Source organism: Loxodonta africana, chromosome 15 (assembly GCF_030014295.1).
Source record: "Loxodonta africana isolate mLoxAfr1 chromosome 15, mLoxAfr1.hap2, whole genome shotgun sequence".
Taxonomy (NCBI): domain Eukaryota; kingdom Metazoa; phylum Chordata; class Mammalia; order Proboscidea; family Elephantidae; genus Loxodonta; species Loxodonta africana.
In genome coordinates, this window is record NC_087356.1 from 7,826,197 (window position 1) to 7,845,302 (window position 19,106).

A 19,106-nucleotide genomic window follows, 5' to 3' on the forward strand; every position below is an offset into this window, starting at 1 on the left:
TCCTGCTCCATCAGGGATTCTCTGTTGAGTTTCCCGTCAGGGCAGTCATCGGTTATAGTCAGGAACCATCTAGTTCTTCTGGTCTCAGACTGATGTAGTCTCTGCTTTATGTGGCCCTTTCTGAATCTTGGGCTCATAATTACCTTGCATCTTTGGTGTTCTTTATTATCCTTTGTTCCAGGTGTGTTGAGACCAATTGATGCATCTTAGATGGTCACTTGCTAGCATTTAAGACCCCAGTTTGGCTATAATCTTAATGAAACATAATAGTTATGATGAAGGTGAAACAAGAAGAATCTACATGAATCCTTAAGACACATCCTGATACTCACTGAAATACCTTTGGTGTTTGCAACTATAGGTAAATGGAAGGTAAACGTGCAAAGACCAAAAACTCAGTTGCCAACGAGGTGATTTTCAACTCATGGAGTGGACTCGATTGCGATTGGTTTTTAGGAGTCTCTGGTACCATCAGTTGGAGTCAATTTGATGGCAACTTGGTCACTGTTGGTTGGTTGGGTTCATGGGTGGTAGAAACAGTTAACACATTTCACTGCTAACTAAAAGGTTGGAGGTTCCATTCCACCCCAAGACGCCTCAGAGAAAGGCCTGGAGATCTCCTGAAAAATCATGCATTCAAAACCCTATGGAGCACAGTTCTACTTGGATACACATGGGTCACAATGCAAAGACCATGGAGTTGGTAGTCAGAAGTCAGGGAGCAGGAAAAGTGAACAAAAATGTTACGGTTCTACAATATATAGAAAATAGTGTGATTTACTGAATTGTCTCTTAGTTTAGCCCCAGGCACCAGTGTGCAATTATTTCCCCTTCCATGTAAATAACTGGTGACTGCAGTATAGTGTTAAAAACCCAGTGCAATTACTGGCAATTGTGGATTTCTTGACTGTACTTTGATTTCTTTATTTTAAGCAAGTGGTAAATGTGTTCAGAAGGCAGGCTTGTAAAGGAATAAAAACCAAAGAAAAAATAAAACTACAACATCAGGTAGCTGAGTGGGTGGGGTAGACTCCCTGCATAGCCTTCTACAACTTAATTATAGCAAAGGGCAAAAAAAAAAAAAATGGCATAAATCATTTACTAACACATGGGCTGAAAGAATGACAAATCCTAGGGTTTAACATCTAGCCTGGGGCAATAGAATAAAGATTGCTTTCGATTGTTGGCCTGCATGGAAAGTTTTGAACCTAGGTTATGGTATACCAGCAGACTGCTCCCTTCCTCCTTCCTTCCCTCCCTCCACATGACTGGGGCCCTGGTGGTGTATGGACTATGGAAAGCGTCAATTCAGAAATAGTCACCAGAACTTAACTACTCCCCCAACTCTGTAACCTCCCCTAAATAATGCCTACACACTGGACATGTTTTATTCTCAGAACCATCTTTTCAAATCTAATCCATTCTTGGTCAAACGTCATCATCAATGTTGTTTCTGGGGGAAAAAATGTGGGGGGCCTAGAACCAAAGGAGGGGAAACAGTAAAGTTAAAGATGTTTGGAATTGTATGAGGGCTATTGAATCTGCTTCGTAGCTGTGAAATCTAAAGCTGCTGTCGTGATAGATTCAGAACAAGTTCTGTGCGGGTTCTGTGCTGCACGCCACATGAAATGTGAGTCCAAGACTTTTCTAAATAAGAATACTCAGTCTAAAGTGGGCGGCGTCGTTGTGTTCAAGGGCGGCACTCAGTATTTTACCTGCATGGATCTTATTTCTCACCTGACTGTATGAAAAATCCCCTTGGCACCTGTGGATTGCTCAGCGTGGGGAGGCATGCATTTCACACCCAGGTATACTATATGCAGAAATACTTGAGAACTGCCCAGTGTTGGTATTATTATTTCCTGGCATAGAGTTGCTGCCTGTATGCAGTGAGGGCACAGCTAAGCCAGCTGTGATTCGGGAGCTGTGTGGGGGGTGCTGCACGTGTATTTGGTCCTTGTTGTACTGCACTCGTGGAGTATTTTGCAAAATTAATATGACAAAAACCAAGCCTTTTTCCACTGGCTGTCATAGAATCTGAGCGTGCTGATGGCAAGAACTGGGCATATGCAGAATCAGAGCTTGGCTCTTACCCCTGCTGCCCTTCCCTAAGGCCTCTTCCACTTCTTGCTTCAAAAAGGGGTATGGTGACTGTCTTAGTTATCTAGTGCTGCTAAAAACAGAAATACCACAAGTGGATGGCTTTAACAAAAAATTTTATTCTCTCATAGTCCAGTAGGCTACAAGTCTGAATTCAGGGCGCCAGCTCCAGGGAAGACTTTTTCTTTCTGTCATTTCTGGGGGAAGGTCCTTGTCATCAGTTTTACCCTGGTCTAGGAGCTTCTCGGCGCAGGAACTCCCGGTCCAAATGCTGAACTCTGCTCCCCATGTTGCTTTCTTGGTGATATGAAATTCCCCCACCTCTGCTTGCTTCTCTCTTGTATACTCAAAGGAGATTGATCTAAAACACAAGCTCATTGTGTAGCTTGAGTCCTGCCGTTAACATAACTGCCTCTAATCCTGCCTCATTAACATCATAGAGATAGGATTTACAACACAGAGGAAAACCACATCAGATAACAAAATGGTGGGCAGTCACACAATGCTGGGAATCATGGCCTAGCCAAGTTGATACACATTTTTGGGGAACACAACTCAATCTGCAACAGTGACCCATTAGCAGAGTAACCTAAGATGGTGTCCTTTAACAGGAAGTAGCCAAGGGGGTAAAGTACATAATTCATTTTTATTACACTTGTCCATTGGTATCCTTGGGGGATTGGTTCTAGGATGCCCCCCAATACCAAAATTCATGGATGCTCAAGTCTCTTATATAAAATGGTATAAAAATGGTATAGTATTTGCAAATAACCTACGCGTATCCTACATATGCTTTAAATCATCTCTAGATTACTTGTAATGCCTAATGCAATGGAAATACTGTGTAAATAGTTGTAAAGTGCCATGTAAACAGCACTTTGCTCCCTCTTAGCTTTTGTGGGAGTGCTTTGACCACTTCATTGCTTTGTAGGAGTCATTTTGCACAGAAACAAAGGTGCACGCAACAAAAGTAGCAAAGCGAGGAGACTCGAGACAAATGATGCTCAAATGAGTGCTGGAGAGACTGGGGACCTGTGTGATGGCGGGAGGCTACAGCAGGGGATGCCTGCACGTCACTTAGTCCCCATGCCTTCAACAGAGTGCTCAGCGCGTGGTAAATTCAAGTTTGCTTTCTGGAGCTTCCTTAGTTTATTTTTTTTCCAAATATTTTCCGTCTGTGGTTGGTTGACTCTGAGGATGGGGAACCCACAGATATGGAGGGCCAACCTGCATTTGAAAGCCAGTTAGTAGTAAAAAATCTAATATAACATTTAAAACTGAGAATAACTCTAAATAAGAAGTGAGAAATATTATTTTCAGAAAGATAAAGTGTTATTTACTATTTCTTCATTGACTCTCCTCTAAGTACAATTTCATCCTTATCTTGAAAAGGAAGACATTGACTTCTTTTTTTATAAGATTAGTATGCAAAAGAATTATAGTTCAAACGATTGACTGCTAACCCGAAAGGTGGGCAGTTTGAAAGCACCAGCAGCTTCTCAGGAGGAAGATGTGGCAGCCTGCTCCCACAGAGATCACAGCCTTGGACACCCTGTGCGGTCGCTATGAGTCCGAACCGACTTGACAGCAGTGGGTTTATATATTTAATAAAACAAAACCAGTTGCCGTAAAGTTATTTCCGACTCTTGGTGACCCTGTGTGTGTCAGAGTAGAACTCTGCTACGTAGGGTGACCAATGCGTACATTTTCAGAAGTAGATCTCCAGGTCTTTTTCCCAAGGTGCTTCTGGAACCTCCAAACTTTCAATCAGCAGTCAAGTATTTAACTGTTCGCACCACCCAGGGATCCTATATCATACACAGATGCTAGTTAGCCAATCTCTTGCATATCAATATCTTTAAAAATTCCTGGAAAAATCTTGAGCTTTTTTTTAATGACAGAAGTTGTCATCCAGCAGCAGAGGACTTTGTTGGATTTAGATTTTTTAAGAGATGTTGGAAGGCTGTAAAATGCCTTAAGGTCACAAGACGGGGAGCTGCATAAATGGAATTGTCCATTTTAACAACGTCCTTCATCTGCTCGCTGACATAGCTCAGGCTCCTCGGCAGCCGGGAGCGCTTCATCCATGACTGGCTGAGCCACCAAGGAACTCAGTTCCTAGATTGATGGCATCTTCTTTTCTCATCTGGGGACTCTCCTTGAAGCCCAGAGAGATACCGTCTTTTGTTCAATAGCAAATTGCTGAGAGCGCCATCTCCAGCTGCCTCTGCCTTTGGCTCCAGTGGATACGTTCTTTTATAGGACAGGAAACTTTGTTAATCAGAGTTTGGTTTGATACAGTGTCTTTTATGAAGCAAAATGAAACAGAAGGCTTTATGAGTTCCTGTATGTGCCCCGTGCATGTATTTGCTTTCCTGGGTTATGCACACCTCCGTACATGCACATATACTCACATCTTTCAAGTCAATCATGAGTAATTAGAAGGTTGAATTCTGAAAACTAAATATGTAATTTCTAGTTAAGGATGTCTGAAAAGCCTACTCCGCCAAAAAACTTTTCAGTCTCATTAGATACAGGTTAGTTCTTAACCCAGCACCTTGTGGAGAGGAAAATATAATACTGATTATCAACCTTGTTCCTTGCTGATGACCCAGGAATGTCTGAAGGAGCCTGAAATTAAAAAAAAAAGGGAGGGTATTTAATGTCGGTGGTAATGACTCAAATTCTGTGCTTGACCCTGACTCAAAGATCAGATTAGGGTGCAGCTGCCTCCAGTGGAAACTTCCAGACCAGAATTTCATACCATGAATTCTCAAAGCTTGGGAAGTGAGCTGCACCAATTCAGTGTACTGGACCTGTCCAAGATCTGGCCGCACTGACTGAAACCAGCCATGGTGTTCCAAAGAGGGACAGTGGGGCACCCTGACGCCCGAGGAACTGAGCGCTTGCTCATGTGCCTGACTTAGAGATAGAAGCCTGTCCTGTAATTCATGGGATTTCAGCGTCTAAATTGCATTCTCGTTGCTGTGGTTGTGATTCAAAGTCTGGTTTTCTAAAAAGAACAGTGAAAATGAGTAGAAAATGGAAGGATTTCCTCCACTGCAATCTCCATTACAGCCCTAGTAGCGTTCTGATGCTTGGCTTTTCGGACGTGAGGTATGGGCAGGTGGCAGGTGGTGGGGCCCTGTAGACGTGCCGGTACTGTGAGGTGGGGAGGAGGAGAGGAGGACAGAGGGCGTGGGGGCTGGCATGCTGGAGAGCAGACATGTGCCCTGACAAACACGTGCCCTTGCCGGGCTCCAGCCCATTGCCCCCTTGCAGAATTAACCTGATATTATGAGTAGCAGAGGGCCCAGTTCTGCTGATTTTTTCAGGGTACACCAGAAAGGAGAATGTATATGTGAGACCTTTCAATTTCTCAATATTAACTATTGTATACGGAAAACCGAAAACCAAACCCGTTGCCGTGTAATCGATTCTGACTCAAGGAAGCCCCCTGTGTTACAGAGTGGGCCTGTAGGGTTTTCTTGGCTGTAATCTTTACGGAAGCCGATTGCCAGGCGGTGCCTCTTGGGTGGGCTTGAACCACCAACCTTTTGGTTAATAGCTGAGTGCCTACCGTTGGTGCCCCCCAGGGACCTAACTATTGTGTAGGTTAAACAAAAAAGGGAAAACAGCCTGCCTGCTGTGTTGATCCACAGCCTGCCAGTTTGCCACCCCTGGTCCAGACTTTTTCAAGTTACATGAAATTTCACTCCCAGTATCTGTACCTCATTTTATTTAAGGTAGCTGAGCCTGTTGGTTGGGACACTTAGACACTTAGGATCAGTTGGAATTTGTTTTAGAGTTGAGTTAATAATAATAAAAATCAGTACCATTCTCAGAAATAATCATGTTATAATAAAAAAAGGCAAACAAATTAAGAACTTACGACATGCTCTTACCACTGATAAAAGTGGAACGACCTGCTGAATCTATGGAATATCTGACGGAAAGGCGTCCACGTTTGACTCCTTGGATAAGCAGCACAGGCAGGGGAAGCAGTGCTGGGCTGGCTTCAGGAGGCTGGCTGACTCCTCTCACCCGCCTCTGACAGGTAGTTAAGTCATGCAGCGGTGTCATCTGTGAAAACTAAACTCTTTAGATAAATCAAATGTCATTCTGACATTCACTGGTATCCTAAATGAAGGTGGTACTTCCTCTCTCTAAAGTGTCTCTATTTCGTTCATTAAAACAAGGACATATCTGGTCTCAGGAGATTCTCAGGTACCATATAAGAGGCTCTTTCCTTTAAATATATCTGTGAGAAAAATCAGTAATTTAACAATTCTTTTTGTCTTTTATTTATTGTGCTTTAGGTAAAAGTTTACAGCTCAAGTTAATTTCTCATTTAAAAAATTTATACACACATTGTTTTGTGACATTGGCTGCAGTCCCCACCATGAGACAGCACACTCCCCCTTTCCAAAACAATACGGAAAGCTTCACGAATTTGCACGTGTCATCCTTGCGCAGGGGCCACTCGAGTCTTCTCTCTATCTATTGTCCTAATTTTAGTATATGTCCTGTCAGAGCCAGCGCTAATGTAACAACTTTAAAGAATATAAACAATGTTGTAATGATTCCAATATTTGCTCAGCCATTTCCCTACGAATGGCTGTTTTGCCATGAACATTTTCATAAAAAAAAAAAAAACAACTCATTTTATCCTTTGAATTGCAGGAAATCCTGGCTTTTTGAATTTTTCTTCTGAGTGCTTCATGCTTTACACACCTTATCTCCACTCCTGCAGTTGCCTTCCCAAGGCCCGGTTCAGCCTCTTGCAGCTGGTCCCTCGGTGTTCTGGGCTACACTGCGTGGTGACAGTACCTACCAGCAGAGTTCAATTTTAGCAGCACTGTCTTTTTATGCCCGTTAGTGTAGCAGTGTTTATGCAGAGATATAAATATTTTATTTCACATTGCCATGATCACTTTATTAGAATGATTAGAAAAGAAAAAATTGAAAATGAAGACTTTAAGGTTTTGGGTTTTTTTTAAGGATGAACAATATAGCTCTTAGGCCCTTAGTGAAATTGAGACCAAGATGGAAATCACCAAGAGATTTAAAAGCATAAACCTTTAGTCATAATCAGATAGTAACCCGTTGGCTGTGCACTCTGTTGGAAAATGAAAACAAAATAAAAAATTAAGGAAAACAGATACAAAAAGTTAGAACTAGAAATACAAGGACTGTCGTAAGAGGCAAGGTACAAATCTTTCCATTTCGAGGACCCGCGCCCCCAATTTATAGTGCACATCTGATACATTTTCACTGTGTTTGACTCCTTGGGCTTGGAGTGTAAGCCCTAGTGGAGAACAACTAGATCAGATGACAGGCTGAGAGTTTTTTCTTTATGGCCATTTTTGTTTTTTTGCACACTAGCTGAGGTGATAGGAATACAAAAGTGAGCAAAACTTGCTCTCAGTACTGGGAACCTGCACTCTAGGGTGTAAGACGGACCCTCATATGGATCTGTGACATCTAATAGGTTAATCACGCTGCTAAAAACCTTTGTACACTGTTAATATGGGACAGAGAGCAATACAGAGGGGCCCCCCTGCCATCTCCAAACCCCTTGTAAATACCTTAGATGAAAAGCATACCGATTCCTCCTTTCCTTGCCCCCTTTGGGTGTCATAACTGCCCACTACCTTGGAAGAAAACCCACTCCTTGGGCACTGTGGACGAAGCCCAGTGGATGACAAGACACACACTCTTGCCCTCTCTCTTGGACTTCTTGCAGTGTCTCCTATGGGCCACACTTTGTGCTGCTTTTGTGGGTTTGGCATGTACTGTTCCCTCAGCTTGGGAGGCCCTCTCCACGCCTCTTGCTTTGCCAATTCCTACTCTTCTTCAGTTCCCAGGTGAAACGCCACTTACTTAAGGAGCCCCCACCAGGCAGACAAGGGAAGGGCCCCTGAAGTGTGTTTCCGTTGTGATTTCCATTTCGTTGTCCATAACAAACACCATTTGTAATGATTTATTTGACATCCTTTGTCCCCAGAGACTGTAAATTCCATATGGACAGAAACCATCTGTGTCTTGTTTATTTATGTGTCCCTAATGTCTTGCACAATGGGGCAAGGTGAGCATTGAGAAATTCGTGGGGATGAATGAAAGAAAGAATAAGTAATCATATGTTACTTATCAGTAACTAGGAAGGGTGAGTATTGTCTTTGCAATAATTTTCCCTAATATACATGACTTCCACGTAACGGTTTATAGACTGTTCAATGACGTCTTCAACATGCGTGTCTTGTGCACCTCCTTATGCTATTAAAGATGAGCAGACTTCCCTGTAATGGTGGTTGAAACTTGGCATTTGGAGCAGTCAGAGTGTTTTATCTTTTCCAAAAAAAAAAAAAAATTATTGTTCTTTAGATGAAGGTTTACAGAGCAAACTAGTTTCTCATTAAACAATTAATACATGTATCATTTTTTGATATTGGTAGCCAAACTCATGACTTGTCAACACTCTCCCCTTCTTGAACTTGGGTTCCCTATTACCAGCTTTCCTGTCAACTGGTGCCTTCTCATTCTTGCCCCTGGGCTGGTGTGCCCCTTTAGTCTCATTTTGTTTTGTGGGTCTGTTTAATCTTTGGCTGAAGGGTGAACCTCAGGAGTGACTTCATTGCTGAGCTAAAAGGGTGTCTGGGGGCCATACTCTTGGGGTTTCTCCAGTCAGTCTCTGTCAGACCAGTAAGTCTGTTTTTGTGTGTGTGTGTGTGTGTGTGAGTTAGAATCTTGTTCTACATTTTCCTCCAGCTCTGTCCAGAACCCTCCATTGTGATCCTTGTTAGGATCAGTCAGTGGTGGTACCATCTAGTTGTGCTGCACTCAGTCTGGTGGAGGCTGTGGTAGTGATGGTCCATTAGTCCTTTGGACTAATCTTTCCCTTGTGTCTTTGGTTTTCTTCATTCTCCCTTGCTCCAGATGAGGTGAGACCAGTGGAGTATCTAAGATGGTCCCTCATAAGCTTTTAAGACTCCATAAGCTACTCACTAAAGCAGAACGTAGAACATTTTCCTTATGCCAATTGAGCTAGATGTTCCCTGAGACCATGGTTCCCCACAGCCCTCAGCCTAGTAATTTGGTCTCTCAAGGAGTTTGTATTGTCTATCGAGCTTCCATGACCTTGCCTTGGACAAGATGTGCTGGCTTCCCCAGTATTGTATACTGTTTATTGTTCACCAAAGTTACCACTTATCTATTGTCTATTTAGTGTTTCCCCCCTTCTCTACCCTTCTTGTAACCATCAAAGATTTTTTCTTTTTGTCTGTAAACCTTTTTATGAGTATTTATGGTAGTGGTCTTGTACAATATTTGTCCTTTTGCAATTGACTTATTTCACTCAGCATAATGCCCTCCAGATTCATCCATGTTGTGAGATGCTTCTCGGATTTGTCATTGTTCTTTATCCTTGTGTAGTAGTCCATTGTGTGCATATACCATAGTTTATCCATTCATCTGTTGATTGGCATCTGGGTTGTTTCCATCTTTTTGCTATTGTGAACAATGCTGCATTGACCATGGGTGTGCATATGTCTATTTGTATGACAGCTCTTCTCTTCAAGGATATATTTCTAGGAGTGGGATTGCTGGATCATATGGTATTTCTATTTCTGTCTTTTTAAGGAAGTGCCATGTTGTTTTCCAAAATGGTTGTAACATTTTGCACTTCCACCAGCAGTGCATAAGAGTTACCATCTACCCGCATCCTCTCCAACATTTGATGTTTTCTATTTTTTTGATTCGTGACAGTAATGTTGGGGTGAGGTGGTATCTCATTGTAGCTTTAATTTGCATTTCTCTAATGACTAGTGATTGTCAGTATTTCCTCATGTATATGTTAGCCTTTTGAATGTCTTCTTTGGTGAAGTGTCTGTTCCTTTGCCCACTTTTTAACTGGATTATTTGTCTTTTTGTTGTAGAGGTGTTCGATTTCCCTGTAGATTTTAGAGATTAGACCTTCGTTGGATTTGTCATAGCCAAATTTTTTTTCCCAGACTGTAGTTTCTCTTTTTACTCTTTTGGTAAAGTCTTTCGATGTTTAGAAGTTCCCCGTTATCTAGCTTATCTTCTGGTGTTTGTGTATTGGTAGTTGTGGTTTGTATCCTGTTAATGTCATGTATTAGGGTCTCTAGGGTTGACCCTGGTTTTTTTCTATGATGTTTATAGCTTTTGGTTTTATATTTAGGTCTTTGATCCATTTTGAATTGGTTTTTAGGTATGATGTGAGGTATGGGTCCTGTTTCATTTTTTTGCAGATAGACATCCAGTTTTGCCAGTACCCTTTGTTTGAAAGACTGTCTTTTCTCCATTTGATGAACTTTGGGACCCTTGTTGAAGATCAGGTGATGGTAGATGGATGGATTTACATCTGGGTTCTCAGTTCTGTTCCATTGGTCAATATGTTTGTTGTACCAGTACGAGGCTGTTTTGACTACTGTAGCCGTACAGTAGGTTCTGAGATCAGGTAGTGCCAGTCCTCCTACTTTATTCTTCTTCAATAGTTCTTTACTTATCTGGGACCTCTTCCATTTCCACGTAAATTTAGTGATTAGTTTTTCCATATCTTTAAAGAATGTTTTGGTATTTGGATTGGGATTCCATTGTATTTGTAGATTGCTTCTGGTGGAATTGACATTTTCACAATGTTAAGTCTACCTATCCATGAGCATGGTATGTTTTCCATTTATTTAGATCTCTTTTGGTTTCTTGCAGTCGTGTTTTGTAGTTTTCTTGTATAGGTCTTTTACAATCATGATTAGATTTATTCCTAAGTATTTTATTTTTTTCGGGGCTATTATAAATGCTATTGTTTTCCTGAATTCCTTTTTCAGCAATCCCTTTATTGGTATATAGGAATCCAACTAATTTTTGTATGTTTACCTTGTATCCTGCTACTCTGCTGAATCTTTCCATAAGTTCCAGTAGTTTTCTTGTGAAGTCTTTTGGGTTTTCTATGTATAGTGTCATATCATCCACAAATAGGGACAGTTTTAGTTCTTCCTTACCAATTTGGATGCCCTAGATTTATTTTTCTTGCCTTATTGCTTTAGCTAGAACTTCCAGCACAATGTTAAATTGGAGAGGTGATAAAGGGCATCCTTGTCTTATTCCTGTTTTCAAGGGGAATGTTTTCAGCCTCTCTCCATTAAGAATGATGTTGGCTGTTGATTTTGAATAGATGCCCTTTATTATGTTGAGAAACTTCCCTTCTATACCTATTTTATTGAGAGTTTTTATCAGGAATGGGTGTTGGACTTTGATGAATGCCCTTTCTGCATTGATTGAGATGATTGTGTGATTCTTTTCTTTTATGTAGTGGATTACGTTGACTGATTTTCTAATGTTGAACCATCCTTGCGTGACAGAGATAGAAATCTCCTTGCATACCTGGTATTAATCCCACTTGGTTGTGGTGTATTTTTTATGATGCCGATTTCTATTGGCTAGAATTTTTTTGAGAATTTTGCATCTGTATTGCTGAGAGATATTGGTCTGTAATTTTCTTCTTTTGTGTTGTCTTTGCCTGGTTTTGGTATCAGGGTTATGCTGGCTTCATAAAATCAATTCGGAACTATTCCTTCCATGTCTATGTTCTGAATTCTGAAATAGTTTCAGTAGTACTGGTGTAAGCTCTTCTCTGAATGTTTGGTAGCCTTCTCCAGTGAAGCCATCTGGGCCAGGGCTTTTTTTTGGTTGGGAGTTTTTAAATTACCTTTTCAATCTCTTCTCTTATTATGGGTTTGTTCAAATTTTCAACTTCAGTTTGTGTTAGTTTAGGTAGGTAGTGTGTTTCTAGAAATTTGTACATTTTCTCTAGGTTTTCAAATTTGTTGGAGTCTAGTTTTTCATAGAACTCCATTATGATCCTTTTTATTTCAGTTGGGTCTGTTGTAATGTCCCCCATTTCATTTCTTATTTGGGTTATTTACATCCTCTTCTATTTTTCTTTTGTCCATTTGGCCAGTAGTTTGTCAAGTTTGTTGATCATTTCAAAGACCAACTTTTGGCTTTGTTGATTGTTTCTATTATTTTTCTAACCTCTATTTCATTTACTTCTGCTCTGATTTTTATTGTTTCCTTTTTTCTGTTGGCTGTGGGCTTCTTTTGCTGTTCTCTTTCTATTTGCTGAAGTTGTGTAGCTATTTTTTTTTTATTTTGTCCCTTTCTTCTTTTTTGTCATGTGCATCTATTGCTATAAATTGACCTCTGAGCACTGCCTTTACTATGTCCTAAAGTTGAAGTTGTCAAGGATTTCATTTTACTTGGATCCACAATCAACAGCCATGGAAGCAGCAGTCAAGAAATCAAAAGACCCATTGCATTGGGTAAATCTGGTGCAAAGGACCTCTTTAAACTGTTGAAGAGCAAAGATGTCACCTTGAAGACTAAGGTGTGCCTGACCCAAGCCATGGTATTTTCAATCACATCATATGCATGTGAAAGCTGGACAATGAAAAAGGAAGACCGAAGAAAAATTGACGCCTTTGAATTATGGTGTTGGTGACAAATATTGAATATACCATGGACTGCCAAAAGAACGAACAAATCTGTCTTAGAAGAAATACAACCAGGAAGCTCCTTAGAAGCAAGGATGGTGAAACTGCGTCTTACATACTTTGGACATGTTGTCAGGAGGGATGAGTCTCTGGAGAAGGACATCATGCTTGGCAGAGTACAGGGTCAGTGGGAAAGAGGAAGACCCTCAACGAGGTGGATTGGCACAGTGGCTGCAACAATGAGCTCAAGCATAACAATGATTGTAAGGATGGCTCAGGACTGGGCAGTGTTTTGTTCTGTTGTGCATAGGGTCGTTATGAGTCGGAACCAACTCGACGTTACCTAGCAAAAACAACAAAGGTTTTGGTATGATGTGTTTTCATTCTCATTTGATTCTAGGAATTTTTTTATTCCAACTTTGATTTCTTCTATTACCCAATGGTTTTTAAGCAGTGTGTTATTCAGTTTGCATGTATTTGATTTTTTTTTTTTTTGGTTGCTCTTCTTGTTATTAATTTCTACTTTGATGGCATTGTGATCAGAGAAGATGCTTTGTATTATCTCAATGTTTTGGATTTTGTTGAGTGTTGCTTGGGGCTAAGATGTGATCAATTCTGGAGAACGTTCCATGCGAGTTGGAAAAGAATGTGTATTTTGCTGCTGTTGGGTAGAGTGTTCTATATGTGGTCTGTGAGGTCAGGTTGGTTGATTGTGGCCTTTAGATCTTCTGCATCTTTGAGTTTCTTTCTAGATGTTCTGTCCTTTACCAAGAGTGGTGTGTTGATGTCTCTTACTATTATTGGGAACTATCTATTTCTCTTTTCAGTGCTGTTAGAGTTTGTTTTATATGTTTTGGAGCCCTGCTATTTGATGCATAGATTTTTATTATGGTTATGCCCTCTTGATGGATTGTCTCTTTCATCATTTTATAATGCCCTTCTTTGTCTTTTATGGTGGATTTTGTTTTAAAGTCTATTTTAGCTGAGATTAGTATTGCCACTCCTGCTTTTTTTTTTTTTGGTAGCTGTTTGCTTGATATATTTTTCTCCATCCTTTGATATTTAATAAATTTATGTCTTTGTTTCTAAGGTGTGTCTCTTGTAGACAGCACTTTTTTTTAATGCATTTATCCATTCTGTCACTCTTTGTCTCTTTATAGATGCATTAAGCCATTTATATGCAGTGTGATCATTGATAGGTGTGAGTCTATTGCTGTCATTTCGTAGTGCTTTTTTTGTGGTGCTGACATTTTCTTTTTCCTCTTACTCTTCTGTGCTGAGTTCCTTTTGTATATTTTTCATTTCTTTCATTTTTGTAGATTTTGTTTTTACTGAGACTTTATGTTTTTCTTCTTTATTTTGATGAATAGGTTTCTGAACTTTCTTTGCGGTTACCTTGAAATTTACCCCATCTTCCTTATTTTAAATCAGTATTTTATTACTTGATAATGCTTTGACTTCCTCTCCATTTGAAAGTTCTGTGCCTACACTGTTATTCTTTCTTTTATTGTTTTGACATTATTGTCACTTACAGATTGACATCTCTGACTCCCTGTTGTAAATTTTTTAGTTTTGTTTTGTCCTTGAGAGTTCATTACCTAAGTTGGTATCTGGTGATGAGGTCTTGCATCCTAAATTCAGGCTGTTGTCTGATGTTGTTGGTTCTCTAACTGAAGGTCTTCCTTTAATAATTCTTGTAAGTTTGTTTTGGTTTTCTCATATTCCCTTAATTTCTGTTTATCTGGAAATGTCCTAATTTTGCCATCATAGCATCATGGTTTTGAGTAAGAGTTTTGCAAGATATATTATTCTTGGTTGACAGCTTTTTCTTTCAAGATTTAATATATGTAATCCCATTGCCTTCTTGCCTGCGTGGTTTCTGCCAAGTAATCAGAGCTTAGTCTTATTGTTTCCCCTTTGTATGTGACTTTTTGTTTTTCTTGAGCTGCTTTCAGGATTCTTTCTTTGTCTTTGGTTTTAGCTAGTGTGATTATATGTCTTGCCGTTTTTATTTTGGAGTCTATCCAATATGGAGTTCATTGAGCTTCTTGGATAGTCAGCTTTCATGATATTAGGGAAGTTTTCTGTCAGCAAATTTTCAGTGATCCTTTCTGTGTTTTCTGTTTTCTCCACCTGTTCTGGAACTCTGATAACACACAGATTTTCACTTTTGATTGTATCCCACATTTTTTTCAGGGTTTCTTCATTTTTCTCGTCTCTGGTTTTTCCTCATAAAAAGTGGTATCCAAGATCTGTCTTCAATTTCACTGATCCTGTCTTCTATTGTTTCAAATTTGCTTCTAAAACCTTGTATAGCATTGTCCATTTCTGAAATCCTGTTGTTTATCTTTTGGATTTCTAATTGCTGTTTTTGTATGATTTCATTGTTTATTTATTTTGACATTTTGTTCCTGTATTATTTTCTTGATTTGTTCCATTGTTTTGTCTGTCTTTTCCATGATTTTGTCTATTTTTTCTTTATTTTTGTCCAGACTTTCGTGCATCTGTTGGAGAACTCTGAATATTAGTGTTCTGAATTTCCTATCAGGTAGCTCCAGTGCTTTTTCTTCTAGCAGAAGGTCACCTGGTGTTTTATTTTGGTCGCTTTCTGGGGCCATCATCTCCTTTTTTTTTTTTTTTTCTGATATTGTCTGCTGTCTCCAGGACATTCAGGAATTATTTTCTTCATTTATTGATGGTAGATTTGATAGTTTCATTTTGCTTTTATGTTTTATTTGGTTATGTCTGGGCAGGCAGGCTGGGTGTGTTTTGTTGCTTGCTCACTTGTGGGCTAAATAGTTCTCACCATCTTTTCCAGGTGGGCAGGACTGGTCACTCAGCTATGGTGCAGCAGTGTGGGTCCGATGGGGTGAAGGGGTGGGTATGGCTAGTTTGGGGCATGAACTGGGGTTAATGAGGCAGGGCTGGGCAGCAGTGTGGGGCTGGGTCCAGGGGACTGCATTGGTACTGTTTGGGGGCATGGCACTTGGTGCATGGTGAAGATAGGCAGGAGGGAAAGGAGAGGATGTGATGTGCAGAGCTAAATGGGTGGGTAAAAGAAGAGGAAAAAAGGGCAAAAAAGTAAATAAATAAAATAAAAAGAGTAAATAAAATGGCAGTGCTGTAGGATTCAGCAGGTGGAGGTGGGACAGACCTGGTGAAGCCATGTGCTGGTGGCTCTCTAGCCAAGTTTGTGGCTTGACCTGTTGAGAAGTGGCATGGGTGTTGCACAGGGCTAGGCAGGCAGGAGAGGAAAGGAAAGGAAAAAGGGGAAAGAGAGAGAAGAAACCAACAATCAAACAAAAATAAGTAAATAAAAATAAAAACAGTAACCAAAAACAAGGTGGTGGAGGCACCAGTCACTGGAGGCAGGATAGAATTGGGGTGGCAGCAAGCTTATATCTCTATTGCCAGGTGGCATGGCACAGCCCATCAGGAAGGGGCAGGGGAGCACAGAAATTTATTTGCTCCCAGTTTAGAAGGCTAGAAGTCCAAATCCAGGACAATGGTTCTAGGAGAAAGCTCTCTTTGTTGGCTCTGGGAGAAGATCCTGACTTTCCTCAGTTCTTTGGCAATCTTCACATAGTGTCTACCTCAACCCTCCCACCCCCTGGTTTCTGCTTGCTTGCTTCTGTGTCTATGTTCTCCTTATAACTTGGAAGTGATTAGCTTTTGGACACACCCTAGGACCTCAATAGTATAACCAAAACAAAACCCACTGCTGCCGAGTCGATTCTGACTCGTAGTGACCCTGTAGGACAGAGTAGAACTGCCCCATAGGGTTTCCAAGGCTTTAAATCTTTTAGGAAGCAGACTGCCACATCTTTCTTCTGTGGAGCAGCTGGTGGATTTGATCCGCTGACCTTTTTGGTTAGCAGCTGAGCGCACTTTAACCACTGTGCTCATTAGTAGAGCAAAGACGAACCTGTTTCCAAACACAATTATATCCACAGGTATAAGGGTTAGGATTTCAACACTTATTTTGGAGAGACACAATTCATGTATCAGTATTTCATTCTTTTTTATGGCCAAATAGTACTTCATTTAGCAGATATACCACGTTTTCTTTATCCATTCATCTTTGGTGGACATTTGGGTTCTACCTTTTGGCTATTACGAATAATGCTGCTATAAATATTCCTCTACACGTTCTTGTGTGGACTAATGTTACCATTTCCTTTGGGCATAACCTAGGAGTGGAATTGCTGGGTCAAATGATAAGCCTATGTTTAACTTCTTGAGGAACTACTGGCTGTTTTCTGAAGTGGCTGCACCGTCTTATATTTATATTTCCATCAGCAGTGTGTGAAGGTTCTGATTTCCTCACATGCTGATCAAAACTTGCAGTTACCTGCCTTTTAATTATAGCCATCTTAGTGTGAAGACCCATGGAAGTTTTTAGAGTGTGTTGTTTAGCCTCTGCGTTTGGAGATTTTCCTGTTATTGATTTCAGGAACCCTGGTGGTACAGTGAGGTGAGCCAGAGGAGACCTGGTAGAGAGTCAGGACTTCCACCACCCCCAGCAATAAGAATTCCAGGAGTCAGACAGCTCTTCTTTATTTTGTCCTGCCTCTGTCCCTTTCAGTCTAAACTGACAGGATTTATGCTGAGGTAGTTGATTAGATTCATAAGGAACCGGCCTGATTTCTTTAGCAAAAGATCGTGTAGTCACATCCTCGGGGAAAGTTCCAGGACATTTTTCCTTTGTTTGTCCTTCACCAAAAATGGTATGCTGAAGTCTCCTACTATTATTGTAGAGCTATTTCCCTTTTCAGTGCTATTACAGTTTGTTTTATGTACTTTGGAACCCTGTCATTGGGGGCATGAATATTTATTACGGTTATGCCCTCCTGGTGTATTGACCCTTTAATCATTATATAGTGTCCTTCCTTATCCTTTGTAGTGGATTTTACTTTAAAGTCTATTTTGTCAGAGATTAATATCGCCACTCCTGCTCTTTTTCGATTGTTGTTTGCTTGATGTATTTTTTTTCCATTCTTTGAGTTTTGTTTTGTTTGTGTCTTAAAATCTAAGGTGTGTCTCTTGTAGGCAGCATACGGACAGATTGTGTTTTATGTGTGCTTAGTTTGTACAATTGAATTTTCCAAATCTATAAGTCCTGGTTTTATTTGCATAATTTATATCTTCCCTCCCACACTTTATTGTAAGGCTTCTGGCAGAATGGCTCTACCCTGCTTGGCTGACCCGCCTTCTCTTCTTTATCTTAAAACAACAGGTCCTGGAGACCCTCTGTGTTACAGAGTAGAACTGCTCCACGGGGCTTTTGTCAATGGCACCCCTGAGTGGGATTAAACCATCAACTTTTAGGCTTTTCATCGAGTGCAAACCATTTGTGCTGCCCAGGGACCTTCCCACCTTTGGCATCTTGTATTCGGGCCAGTCCTGACACCCCTTCCTCACTGTGCCTACATTTCTTCCTGTCTTGACTTGTGCTTCATCCCCCTCGGAACTGAGGTATCCACATCCAGCTATCTTAAAACCCTTCGTGCCTGGCAGTACATATAGCGACTGTGAGCTTTTTCAGCCTCTGTGGTTTACTGAGAATCTGCTGTAACACCAACAGTGCTTGCTGGCACAAGGCAGGGGCCTTTATGACTGTTTAAAACTGAAGAAATGAGCATCTGCCATAAATTTCTGATTTTTGGTAGAAAAATAGAAATTTTGAAAATTTTATATGTTACACATGTATACCAATTGACTCCTGTGGGGACTCTGGGTATAATTAGTGATACTTCATATGTACCACTAAATACTTAGGGTATACTTATGGGGGAGGGGGGGAATCCATATTACCTGCCAAAAATTCAGATACACTCAATGATTCAGCATGCTTCCATTGATGACAACACGTGGTATCAACAAAAAATTCAAAGCTGAAAATAATTGGGTCACCCAAGGGTTAATGCCATCTCCTCCACCAAAGTCTTCCTGAATTTCCACATCTGAATTAATTTCCATATTCTCCCTACTTCTCTAATACTTACAACATCTTCTGTTTCATAGCATTGATCATCTTCAATCTTGTATTGTAATTACTTGTAGTCTTATCTTCTTTACCAGATATAAGCTCATGAAAGACAGGACCCATCTGCGATTCAACGTCATGTCCCTCAGAGCCTTGTAACTAGAAGGCATTCAAATATGCGATAAAGGGTTTAACTTTCTGTGTTTGTATCTTTTCAGTGTTATTCATGGAGGGACTAAACTCTATGTTTTTCTTTTTCTTTTTAAATGGTCAATTGGAAAATTCAATACCATGTAAGCTCTCTGCTGTAGAATAATCATATAATTTTTTAAGTTTTCATTTATGTTTTCTCTTTTTTAAGTTATTTTTATTATCATGAATCCTTAGCAGATCTCAAAAGTAGACTATTTAAAAAATGTCTATATTGATAGTTTCATTATTTTTGTACTTTTCAGTTCAGCCTGTGGCTAAATTTTATGAGAAACCTATAGTCACATGTTAATAAGTAC

The 19,106-nt window shown here is 40.3% G+C and overlaps 1 protein-coding gene and 1 non-coding gene across 2 annotated transcripts in view; one reads left to right on the forward strand and one right to left on the reverse strand.

Moving 5' to 3' along the window:
• The window catches only part of SLC9A2 (solute carrier family 9 member A2), a 107,720-nt gene that overhangs the window by 14,521 nt on the left and 74,093 nt on the right, over nt 1-19,106 (forward strand). The gene's annotated exons all lie outside the window — the stretch shown is intronic.
• LOC111751587 (U6 spliceosomal RNA) lies at nt 6,530-6,636 on the reverse strand. The gene has a single exon (XR_002786720.1). It is a non-coding gene; the product is annotated as a U6 spliceosomal RNA (small nuclear RNA).